The following is a 12852-nucleotide window of genomic DNA, read 5'->3' as shown; positions in this document are numbered from 1 at the left end:
CTCAAGGATGGATTGATTATTTGTTTTTGTACTGGTACTTCCTTTCTCTGCTTCTCTATTTTCTCCAGCTGTTAATGGATTTTGTATATAGTGTCATCTAACTCTTTCTTCTTTTCTGTCATTACATCAACTGTATATGAGGTGCACTGTCCTTGATTTATCGATTTTCTTTGTGTTTTGCTTTTCCTGTATTTTCTTTTTCAAGATCTTTCTTTATCATTTCAAGATCAGTGTCTATTCTGAGACCCTCTTTTTGGTCTTGAATTAATTCAGGATGTTTTGGCATGACTGTAAACAGGCTGTTTATGCTCAAAAAACCCTCCAATTTGGCTGAATTAAAAGAAAAAAAAACAAATTCATAGAACAGTATAAGCATACATTTAGTTGTGGTTGTAGGTTGTAAACCAAGCTAGCTTTCACATTGCTTTGGAGGGATTTTGCCCAATTTAATAAAAAAAAATGTAAAAATGTAATCATCTCTTCAGAAACAGAGAAATGGTGTTCTTCTCGTTTTTTTGTTGATTGCAAAAACAGGCAGGCATGCACGTGCACATGCAAACACAATGTTTTTTTTCTCTCTAGGAAATTAAGGGAAATGAAGCTCCAGTTCTGTCCTCTGTGCTGGCAGAGGACAGAACTGGAACAAACAAGGATGACATTGCTTCTGTTAAAGCTGCGAACATCGCTATGGAAACGAAGCTGGAGACACTGACACGCAAGGTAGAAGAGCTGGAGAATCATAGCCGAAGAAATAGCATTCGCTTAGTGGGCCTCCTTGAAGGAAAAGAGGGCAAAGATATGTGCAGATTCCTAACTAAGTGGATCCCAGAGGTGCTTGGGATTCATTCCTTCCCAGAACCCACAGTGATTGAGCGAGCCCACAGAGTCAGGAGATTCCATGATGCAGATTCAACAGTAAATCCAGTAAGTCCCCGTGAGGTGATAATAAAGTTTTTAAACTTTGCTGATAAGGTTCGGGTTCTAAGAATTGCGAGGCAAAAGGGCAGCATACTCTATGAAGGCAAGAGAGTCATGTTCTTTGCAGACTTCTCAGTGGAGCTTCGTAAACAATGGAGGCTGTTTGACCCAGTAAAAAAACAGCTGTTAACCCGTCACATCCCGGATCTCTTTAGCAACATCCTTGCTGGGTAGATGATGCCAACCTTTCAAGGGGACCGACATATTTTTGACAACCCATCTGGAGCAAGTTCATACGTACAACAGCTCAAGTCAAATGGACAAGAGAATGTTACGGCCTGATAGGCAAATGCTTACTTACCTGTAAAGCCCCTGTTGTCATGATTGTAATGTTAGATTCAGGGAGAATTTCATTCCAGGCCATATAGTCAGCAGTGTTGGGGAGTAACAGAATACATGTACCGGCGCTACGCATTTAAAATACAAAATATGAGTAACTGTATTCCATTACAGTTACCGTTTAAAAAGGTGATATTCAGAATACAGTTACTTTGTTGAAATATATGGATTACACGGCCGTCTTTTCCTGTTTCATATGTTACGCTATGCCCTCTCTATTTTTGGTAATTCCACACCGGTTGAAACACAAACGAAACACACATTAAGAGGCTCTAATGCCTGTGTCTCAATCTCAACGTCGCGGCCCATGTCACCTCTACTTGTGGCCCACATAATGACATGAAGAAATATTTTTAAAAATTATTATTCAAAAAATGATTTAATATGAAGGCAATAGGCAGAGTGTTACAAGCATAGCCCCAAAGAATGTAGCCTCATGGGCAGTGCTGCAGAGAGAATGGACTGCCATACCTGTTATGTGTCTGTGAGTGTGAGGGAGGGAGAAAAAGGAGAGTCGAAAAGTACGAGTTGTCACTGACCAGAAACGGGAGATGGAAGCATGTAAATATAATAATAACCACTGTAGCCTGACGAGCCCAGTTGTAAGTAAGCTATTAAGACTCGACTGTACACTGTGTTTGTGTTTTCCTCCGATAAAATAAGTTCCGTTGGAGCAGCCTTTCAACACCTCTCTCTGTCTCTCGCTAGCAAAGTTGACCCAGACAACAAAGTAAAGCTAGTTTTCGGCTACAAGTCCGACATGAACCCAACGTATTAGCCAGAGGTCCCTTTACTACGGTTTGGAGCCGCAGACCATTTTTATATACGCGCTGAATAGTTTTCTATACGAAATCACTGCAAAAAGTGCAGCCTCACCTAATGTCCAACCTACTGTTACTCATTTTATAATAAAATTTGAAAATCTAGTTGGTATTGGTATGGCAAGTAACCTTCAGTAATAGTAATAAATCACACAGCAATAGTACATTCATGTAGTTGTAAAAAGCATGATAACATACTAAGTAACACAAAGTATTCAGAATACATTACTCTCATTCTCATTGCGTAACATAACGGAATATGTTACAAAATACATAATGGGGCATGTATTCTGTAATCTGTAGTGGAATACATTTTAAAAGTAACCTTCCCAACACTGATAGTCAGTAAATAACAAATGTACTTTGAGTACAGAAGTGACATGGTCTGATTTAATTCTTTTCACTGTGGTGGTAATTTATTGTTATTGTATAATAGTATTTGACCATTCATTCTTAGATAATTTTCTACTTTATCATTATTATTTTTATTATTATTAGAGAGCGCCTTTGTTCTTTTTTTTGTTTGTTTTGTTTTTTGTTTCTTTGTTTTTTTTGGCTGCTCCTTGTGTTTGGCTACTCCTCTGCAAGGTATGGCAGATGGTGGATCGGACATGACCATTAGTCTGGTCTGTTTAAATTGGGATGGGTCAGGTGCATACCAGTGTGGCTCACAAATGCATCTTGGTTTAGTTTGTTTTATTGTTCTAATGTTACTCTTTGTGTACCCATTTCCTTTTGCACCATTGTGTTTTGGGTTTTTTTTTTGTTTGTTTTTTTTCCCCTCCCCCCATCTCCAGGGCAGACTCGTACATTTCTAGCTATTTCCTATTATTGCCGGCAGCATCAGACCTGAATATAACTTCCTGCAATGTCCGGGGGTTGAATATATTGGTTAAACTGAAACAAATTATGAATCAAATTAGACAAATTAAAGTCCAAGTAATATTTTTAGAAGAGACCCACCTAACTGCTGAAGACTTTTTTTTTAGAGTAAGGAAACGATGGCCGGTTCACATTTTTCTTGCTTCATATAATTTTCAATCCAGAGGTGTAATTACACTTTTTCATAACTCAGTTCTTTTTAAGCTTGTTAACACTATCAGTGATTGATGTGGCAGATATCTTATTGTCCAATGTGAGATAGCTTCACACAAATTGAATTTGGTTTATATATATGGATGCAAAAATGACAATCCATTATTTTTTAGAAATTTGTTTTTGTCCCTTGCACCACAAGTGTTGATAAATCAAGTGGAGTCAATTCAGCTCATAAGCAGTCAAGAAAGGAAATACTACAATTTATAACTGAACTCAATCTGGTTGATGTTTGGAGAAACATGCACCCAGATAAGACTACTTTCTCCTGCTACCTTTTGAAAAATTGACTATCTCCTACTTTCTGAATCCTTGGTACCCATGGTTACTAAATCTTGGCGACTGCAATCTTTCTGGTTGAAATATCCAGAATTTTTGGAATATATTGGAAAGCAAATAGATTATTACTTTGCGCATAACACAACTTAAACTACGCCTCCTATAAAATGGGAGGCCTTTAAAGCTTTCTTGAGAGGGCAAATGATCAGTTTTGAACATAAAGCATCTAGGATGGAAATGGTCCATTTGGAGAAAAAGATAAAAGACATTGAGGAAGAAATATTTGCATCCAAATTGAATGCTCTAATTTTAGAGTTAAATAAACTCAGAGCTAAATCATTAAATTCATTAAATAAAGCTACTAAAAACTTACTAACACTGAAACAGTCATATTATGAACAGGGTGAAAAAACAAGCAAAATGCTGGCTTGGCGTATTAAACAGGTTGAGGCTGAAAGAACAAACTCTATAACTACAGATGAAGGACAGATTACAGCTGATCCCAAACATATTAATGACTCTTTCTGTACTTTTTATAAACAACTATACAAAACTGAGCATTTAAATTCATTTTCATCAAAACAATTTTTTTTTTGCATCAGCTGGTTGAACCATGGTTGAACTAGAGCTTAACATAACAGTAGAAGAAATTCCTAATGCTATAAGGAACATGAAAGGGGGCAAAACACCTGGACCTGATGCAATACCAATAGAAATATTCAAAATATTTAAAGATAAATGGATCCAACCTTTATTGGATATGTATTAGGAATCATTTGAATCTGGGTCAATTTTGATATGTCTGTCTGCTCCCCCACCCCCCTTTATAGTTTGCTTTATTTTTGTTTTTATCATTATGTCTTTTGTCATTATTTTATCTTATGTTCACAGTGTATTATTTAAAACTAGTTAAATAAATGTGTAAATACGAAAACTAAAGAACAATTATATGCAAATTTAATACAGTCAATGTAATGTAATGACATCAGATTCAAAAATTTATTAAAAATCATCCTTGATAGTTGACATGAAACTTTCAACACAATTCTCCTGTGGCCCACCTGCTCTACATCAGTGCCAAGTTTCATCTCTATCAGCTGCTATATTCCACAGAAGTTAAAGGACAATTATGCTCAAATTCAATACAGTCAATGCAATATGATCATATACGATTCAAAAATTAATTGAAAACCATCTTTGATAGATGACATGAAATTGTCAGTTGATTATTCCTCTTCTCGGCAACTCAGACTACATGTCTGCAAAGTTTCAGCTCCAATCACTGGAATATTGTTCTTTTTTGTCTGTACTGGATAATGAAGTCAAGACTCACAGTAAAGTGGTGTTCAGCACCCCAATACAGGAAGTCTGGTTTGTCTCTCTGTTTAAAGAGTCCAAATCTTAGATCTTATGGGTCTTACCCAGCAAGCAGTGTGGAGCTTAGATGAAGCCAGTGTGTGAGGGGACTTTCCCGAGTGTAACTGGCCAAAAAGCCTTCTAGAGCTTATTCCTTGTTACAACCCGGCTCAAAAGCCGCAACATAACTAAGGAGATGAACACAAACAAGGCCACCCTGAGGGGAGTCAGTTTAACAAAACAAAAAAAAGTTTATTACAAACTTTAAACAGAAAACCGACAGGGCTGTGTTCAACATGCCACTGGGCAACCAATTAACTCATTAGGCTAGTGATGTGATGTTCTGTATCGAGGCTTCAAAGCTTGTGTCGAGTAATGGAGGGGGCGTTTCCACGATGCGCGTATTGAGGCTTGGTTCATTTATGGGAGGAGCTGAAAATAATGACGTCCGAAGCCTCGCTGCCCGGCTGTACCACGTGACTGGTTCAGGAAGTGGTTCTATGACAGCGATATAAACCCCTCAGACTTCATTCAAAATGTGGGTGTTTGATGGAGAGTTGCGGTTTGTGAGAGTTTGGAGACAGTTTGGAGAGAGTTTGGAGGTTTATGAGAGTGAGGAGAGAAAGTCAGGAGAGAATGGAGAAGAGGAGGATGTCCTCCCCTGTGTGGGAACATTTTGATTTTATTCCTCCCAACAAGGTATGTAAATTTCTACAGAAGATGTATTTTCATAATACTGATGGTGCAATATAATTTATGTTAAGCGGCTTTACTTTTGTACAAGGTGAAGTGTTTGCTATGTGCCAGGGAGCTGGGATATAACAACAACACCTCATCCATGCTTAGGCACTACAGAGCTTTGCATGAGAACAAGGGGAACACCGATTGTGGAGCAAGACCAGGTGAGCCATCAAATGCCATGATAATATACATGCAGTAATGTCATTAAATGATATAACGATATTATACAACTGTAATAAGTTACGTGTGTGATATTTATATCTGTGCTTTGTCTTTATTGTCTTTCCTCAGGAGAACAATCTCCAATAGATGAAGACCTGGTCAGCATGGTGATTGAGGACTCCCAGCCATTTAGCATTGTGGAGGACAAAGGATTCAAAAGATTTGTTAAACCATTAAATCTTAGCTATGTTCTCCCCACTAGAAAGGTCATAAAAGCAGTGAAAATTTAGTTTTTACTGAATAAAATGTGAACAGGCAGGACTGAGGCCTCAGTCTGTAGCTGTCCATACCTCAACGTTACAAAAGCACAACCACTGTCCACACCCCAACCACACCTCACCTCACAGTAAATGATCATTTCCATTTTAAGCATTTCCAAATGATCATTTTCCATACTGCCAGTATAAATATACACAGTATACTGCCATCACTACAATATACATGTTTTACACACTCCTTTTGTTGTTGACATTTACAGGCTGTGTGCAAAAGGCCACACTCTTCAAATTCATGCCAACTAATATTTTTACGTCCAGTAGGTGTCCTCCTAGAGCAAATGAAGCTTCAAGAAGCTTTGCGCTGGGGTGAACCAATTGGATGAAAAGCTTCAGTGCTTCATGAAGCTTCATCTGCCCATCACTACATTAGGCAAACACAGGTGAGTAAAACAAAAATCTAAAGAGGCTAAGCTCAACAATACACCGGGGTAACCCGCAAAGTTCACTACTATGAGAGTTGAGCAAGCACGGTTCACAGAGGGAGGCAGGAAGAGCAAGCTGCACACTCTCCAAAGCAGCCGCCCTGAGTGAAGGATTTTGTCTTTTGTAGTGGCAGGTGAGCACGATCAGCCACTTATTGCTTCACGGAGTGCCACAGGATCCCCAGGCAGCCAATCACCTATGTGGGTTTAAACAGTGCCATCTGCATGCACAGGGGCTGGCATGAGTCCCCTGCTAGCCAATCGTTGGAGAGTCCTGGCACTTTTGGACTTACTTGAAGGGAAAAGGGCGGTCTCACTCTATCGGAGGCTCAGGGCCATAACATTCCTCTTATTAAAACCCAGAGCGTGAGTACAGCTTCCCTGCAGCTTGGTGGACTTGGTAAATAACTGGGTTAAATGTAGTGGCTTGGAAAAGTAAGCCCTAAAGATCTGTTACATTTAAAGGGCTGCAGTAGCCTGTAAGAGCTACCTATACTATTGAGGATGAATTTTCATCGATCATGGGTCTTTGACCCAGTTTTTTGAGTTTAGTGGGTTCATGATATACTTTTATGGTTTATGTACTTATTTATGTTCTAATTCATCCTTTAAATATAGTATTTCCCATCACTTCTGAGTGTTGTTATCCATGTTTCTGGTTCTGTTTTTTCATCAATATTAGTTCCTTTTTGTAATCGCTCACTGTTTATCATATCCTCCGGTCTTAGCTTGTCATTGAGCATTTAGGTTTCTGTTATTGTGCCTCTCCTGTGCTCGACATCTCTTCTCGTGTAATCATTCTGTCACGGTATGGGTCTCCAACCCAGTTGTTTATATACTTTAGTTTTATTCCCTTGATTATTGTATTCTTCTCTGTTTCCTGTTTTATTCTGAACGAGTCTGGTGTGTTTAGCTTCACTTCACTGTGACATCATTATGTTTAATTTCAGTCAGCTGTTTCCCCATGTGTTCTCACTTCCCCTGATCACCTCCTGTTTATTTAAGTCCTCTGTTTTCTGTGTTTCACTGTCAGGTTGTCTGTTATTCTCTCCATGTTTTTCATAGTCTGTCATAGTTTTTCATAGTCTTCAGTTTTTTCATGTTTGTTACCATTATCAGCCATAATAAAGGCTTGCTTTTTGTTAAAACCTGCAACTCCTCTGTCAGCATCTGCTTTTAGGTCCTGTTTCAAAAACACACCGCCGTGACACATTCTTGTCTCCATGTTTGTTTCCCTTTTGAAGCATCATTTCCCTTTCTGTTGGTGTGTCAAGGGTGTGTCCCTGCAGTCTGTAGTGCAAGCCTTATTTTGTCCAGGTTGATTATGATAATCCAACCGAAAGCATCATGCCTTAAAACTTCAACCCCCTGGAATATTGTAGAAATGCAAATCTTGTAGAAATGCTTAACCTTGGCAGGGTCGTTGGGGTGCTGGTGCCAGCTACCAAAGGGTGAGTGGCAGGGTACACCCTGAGCAGGTCGCCAGTCTGTCGCAGGGTAACACAGAGAGACAGACAACCACACCTATGGGCAATTTAGGCTCACCAGTTAACCTAACTCCACTAATTACATGTCTTTGAACTGTGGGAGGAAGCCTGGAGAGAACCCATGGAAACATGGGGAGAGCATGCAAACTCCCAGGCCAGGTGGGACGAATGAATTCAGGACCTTGTGAGGCACCAGTGTTAACAAATCATGTTAAGCATGGTGTAGTTAATATAACATCATACTTCCATCACATTTGAATATTCAGTCACATATGAATATACTTCACCTCGTTTTTCATTCAGTGTATGCTATTTCTTTACAATTATATCTATTGTTACCTCATTCTTGTGTTAACTTAGACCTGATAATATTCTGATTAGCATTAAGCAATTAAGCATCATTATCTATCACAATAATCACATATGAATTGTGGTTCTGTGTTCAAAAGTTACAACACTTAACACAATTTCTCTTATTCAGAATCGTTTATAATGATGGGTTGGTGACACATTTGTTATCTTTCACAATCCTGTAGTCACACATAGACACTAATCTGATCAAAGCTGGATCATATTAATATTAAAATATTAATAAAATATATTAATTAAAAAAATTATAAAAATGGAGGCAACTTTGCCTGTGGTACAATGTATACAATGTATGAAAAGATCTTTACTGCAGATACTACTATGGCTCTGCAGATTTTTTCTTTTATTTTAACCTATGTCGCCTCACCTTGAGGTTGGCAAATCTATCTATCACTTTTTGGTGGTCAAGTCTCTCAAGCATCTCTTTCTCAACTGACATCACAGCCAGGTGCTGGAGTCTGCTTTGACCCATGGCCCTTCTCAGCCAGGTATGGAGCCGACACAAGACACCTTTCACAGCTGCTAACTGGGTTTGTTAGGGCAACCTGAATAAGTTTTCGGTGTGGGGAAGATCTGATTATCCAGATGATTGTACAATGTTAACATATCTGGAATGGCACCAGCCTCAATCTTGAGCTTCAAAAATTTTTTCGTCACCGTGACTTCCTCTAACTGAATTTTAATATGGTAATGTAGTGCCAGGGCTGACAAATGAGGCTCAGACAAGAAGCGGTTTGAGGTTGGACTACATGCCCAAATCCCATTAAGCAAATCCTTACTAACACCAGAAAAACGCTTCTCTAGTTCAGAGATCATTCTGTCCAGACAAGGAAACAACAATTTCCTTTTAAGCTTTTCTGACACAGAAGAGCCACAGACGTCACTGCCTGCTCCACAGTTTGAATCAACAACAAATCCATCCATTCTCTTTTTTTTCTGCCGCTGTCCAGAAGACTGATCCAAAACAGCTATCTGGTTTGTCTCACACATAGCCTTTGCTCTTGCATGAAGATCTATAGCAGTGGCATCACTGCGCTTCTGCTTCGGTGTCTCAACCACCACATCTTTGTATATCTGTGTCTGGGCAATATCTATGTTCTCCTTCTGTAGGTATCTGTCTAAACATGCAGTTACAGACAGTAGATCCTTTAAAACAATCGGCAAATACACTGAGGAGAATTTACTGAGTTTTGCCTTCAATCCCACCACAATAGGTGTGTTGATAGTGGAGAGGCACTCAATGATGGCAGGGAAATTGTTAAGCACAGCCGTTACTGAAGGAACCTGGCATGCCCAGCGTGTGTTTGACAACTGCGCAAGTTCACTATGCTCCAATCCTAATTTCTTCTGAGTGTCCATGAACTTATGATGGTTTGCACGAGAAGCACTAAAGAAGGAATGGAGACTTTCAAGCATGTTAAAGAACTCTATGGTTTTAGAAACGGCTCTGCATGTGTGACATAGGATGAGATTTAACTCATGTGCATAGCAATGAACATATATGGCCTCAGGGTGCTTCTTTTGAAAATGGGCTTGCACATCCCCAACTGTTCTGCTCATGACAGATGCTCCATCATAGGTCTGTGCCACACATTCCAACTGCTCAATTACCTTCTCTTGCAGCTGATTCTCGATAGCAGTATTTATTGATGCAGCATCAAACTTTGGCATTTCTGTCAGGGCTAGGAACCTCTCTTTAACTACACCTTCCACCGACACATACCTCACACAGTGCCAACTGTTCCATCCATCCATCTCTAGCCTCATCAGCAATAATGGCATACATCTGTGATTCCTTCATCTCACGAACAATAGCTGCAGTTAATTCTTGTGAACAACATTCAATCATCTCACTCTGACTACTACAAGAGATGTATGTGGTGTTTGATGGGGGGGTGTACCTCTGCAAGAATGGATCAAACTTTTCCAAAAGTTTTATGCACTCGCGGAAATGCCCTTTATTGTCACTTCTGTTTCGTCATGACCTCGAAATGATATTCCTTGCTTCCCCCAAAAGCAGGTCACTGCCACAATACGTTCCAGGTACTCCCTTCTTTCACTTACTTCAGTGGCACTTCCTGCCTCTATCTGTATCAATATTACCTTGTGACAGACTTGCTTTGTAGCTGTTCCAACAAACTACACTGTCCTTGTGTGACTGAGTGGCTTCATGTTTCTGAAACTTGCTCAGCGCCTTTTTGCCAATTACTGACTCCATCATTCACTAATGTGTCATACCTAAGACTTTTGCCAAAGACTCAACAAGTGAAGCAGAAAGCAGCATTTATTTATTTTTTGAAGAATATTCTATCCATTTAAAGCTTTTAAACCAGTTTTCTTGGAAGGATCTTTTTTGTGTTCCAAATTGAGTGAGAGGGTACTAGGACAGTTTCAACTGTTTAGGACCAGTAGTCTTATCCCCTAAATCAAGAGCCATATCTTGAACTCCTTTGGATTGCTGACTGAAATGCTGCTCTGTCTGCCTCTCCTTATCTCGTTCCCTGGTTGGTTCTTTCTGCCTCTCCTCATCTCATTCCCTGGTCTGCTCTCTCAGAGTCTCTCCCTGTTCTTCTCCTCCTTGTGTAATGAAATTAACCAAACAGTTCAGTCTCAGTTTCAGTTTTATTTGTCATATGCAAGTTAGCACAGGGTCAACACTGCAATGAAATGTATTGCACGGAGTAATTTTTTAAAATTTTTTTTAAAGTGATCAGTGCAGATTGTACAGTGTACTTGTGAAGCTGCAGGATAGCTTCTAAGTGCAACCTGTGGAGTGTGTTGTGTGTGTTTAAGTGTTGTGGTTGAGGTGTCGTATGGCTTGATGGTAGAAACTGTTTTTAATTGTTTTTAAGTCTTGTAGTCCGAGCAGACAGACTCCTGTAAACAGTAAATCATCTACATAATTAGGGAAATTTAATGAAGGTGTCCTGTTCAGAATGAAGAAAATGATATAAGGTCATGATTCTCAGACTGTGGTACATGTACCACCAGTGGTATGTGAGCTCCCCCTTGTAGTACTTGGAGGAAAGTAATTAATAGTTTTTGAAAATAAAAATACTTCAAACATGCAAAGTACAAAACTCTGAATTAAAATACATAAAGTATACTAAATTCATATTTCAAATATCCTAAGCATTGTCTTCCCTTTTCTTCTTGTTTCAATGTCAGCCTGCTACATTTTCATGTTCTTAGGCTGCTCATTCTGACTTAATGCGCTTACTTTTTAATGTGACTTTTAATTTTAGTAACACATTGGAATTTTGTGTTGTAAGATTTATGAGTTTCATGCTTTCATAGTGGTACTTGGGAGAGCTTGACATTTTATCAGGTGGTACACACTGTAAAAAGTTTGAGAAACACTGATAAGGTAAGTGTATGTGCGCTTTTGGAAAACATTTAAAGCTGCAGTACAGAATCTTTGAAACAAGCTTAAAACATTTTTAGAATATAAACAGAGCATCTGCTTCTCTTTACAGCTCCTCACTCCACCAGGGCTCTGTTTGGCACTTTCTGATAGTGCGCAAATGTGGTGCACGTACTGCGGCAGTAATACAGACAACTGGATGGTCCAAAAGTTGGCCTACCTATTACTGGCTGAGGTTTAGTAGAGTTGTGGCTGAACCACATAAAATATATATCATTAATTTTAATCTCCCCAATCAATGATAATGTTATGTTGGAATTAAAGAGGGTCAAAAAATGTTTCAACCCAGTTTGTTTTGCAGATTCTGTAAAGCAGCTTTAATATAGGGAGAACACAACTTCCAGATTGTATGAGTAAAGTTAGTTGTTTTTTTTTTCTTTGGAGCACAACTTTAACAGTTTCTGTTAAACTATTCCCTGTCTATTTTCTTACCTGGTTCTTCCTGACCTTGTACTTTCTCCTCACATTCCCCTCTTTCCTCTCTCCCTCTTTGGACTGACAATCATACACAAATAGATTGTATTAAATTACATTAATATGAAAAAAATACTATTAAGATCACTAATAAACACACACACACACACACACACACACACACACACACACACACACACACACACACACACACACACACACACACACACACACACACACACACACAACAGGAGTTATAAGGCTAATGGGCATCCAGTCAGTCAGCTAGTTAGTACCTTGGGTTTAATGTCTGCACATATGACAAAATAAGCATCTTCTCTCATTACATTTCAAACAGGACAGTGGTAACAACAGTAGGCTACGGACAATTTTAAGTTTTACATTTTAAATAGGCTATATAAATTTCAATGGGAGCAACAGGACGGTCAAATGTCGCTGATTTTACTACAGAGTAGGACGGATTGTAGGGTAGCAAACATCGTCAGAAAACATGTTTTCAACACTGAAGGTTACCTGGGTGCAGAGGTGGGTAGGTTATCCAAAACTTGTACTCAAGTAAGACTAGTATTACTTTAAAATATTATTACTCAAGTAAAAGTGAAAAGT

The 12852-nt window shown here is 39.0% G+C and overlaps 1 protein-coding gene across 1 annotated transcript in view; it reads right to left on the bottom strand.

Moving 5' to 3' along the window:
• The window catches only part of LOC146673713 (butyrophilin subfamily 3 member A2-like), a 177155-nt gene that overhangs the window by 56531 nt on the left and 107772 nt on the right, over nt 1-12852 (bottom strand). The window lies entirely within an intron of this gene.

This window comes from Rhamphochromis longiceps, linkage group LG3 (genome assembly GCF_057381845.1).
Source record: "Rhamphochromis longiceps isolate RC_006_pf linkage group LG3, R_longiceps_female_GT1.1, whole genome shotgun sequence".
Taxonomy (NCBI): domain Eukaryota; kingdom Metazoa; phylum Chordata; class Actinopteri; order Cichliformes; family Cichlidae; genus Rhamphochromis; species Rhamphochromis longiceps.
Note: the sequence above shows the minus strand (reverse complement) of the source record. Positions and strands in the feature narration are given on the sequence as shown.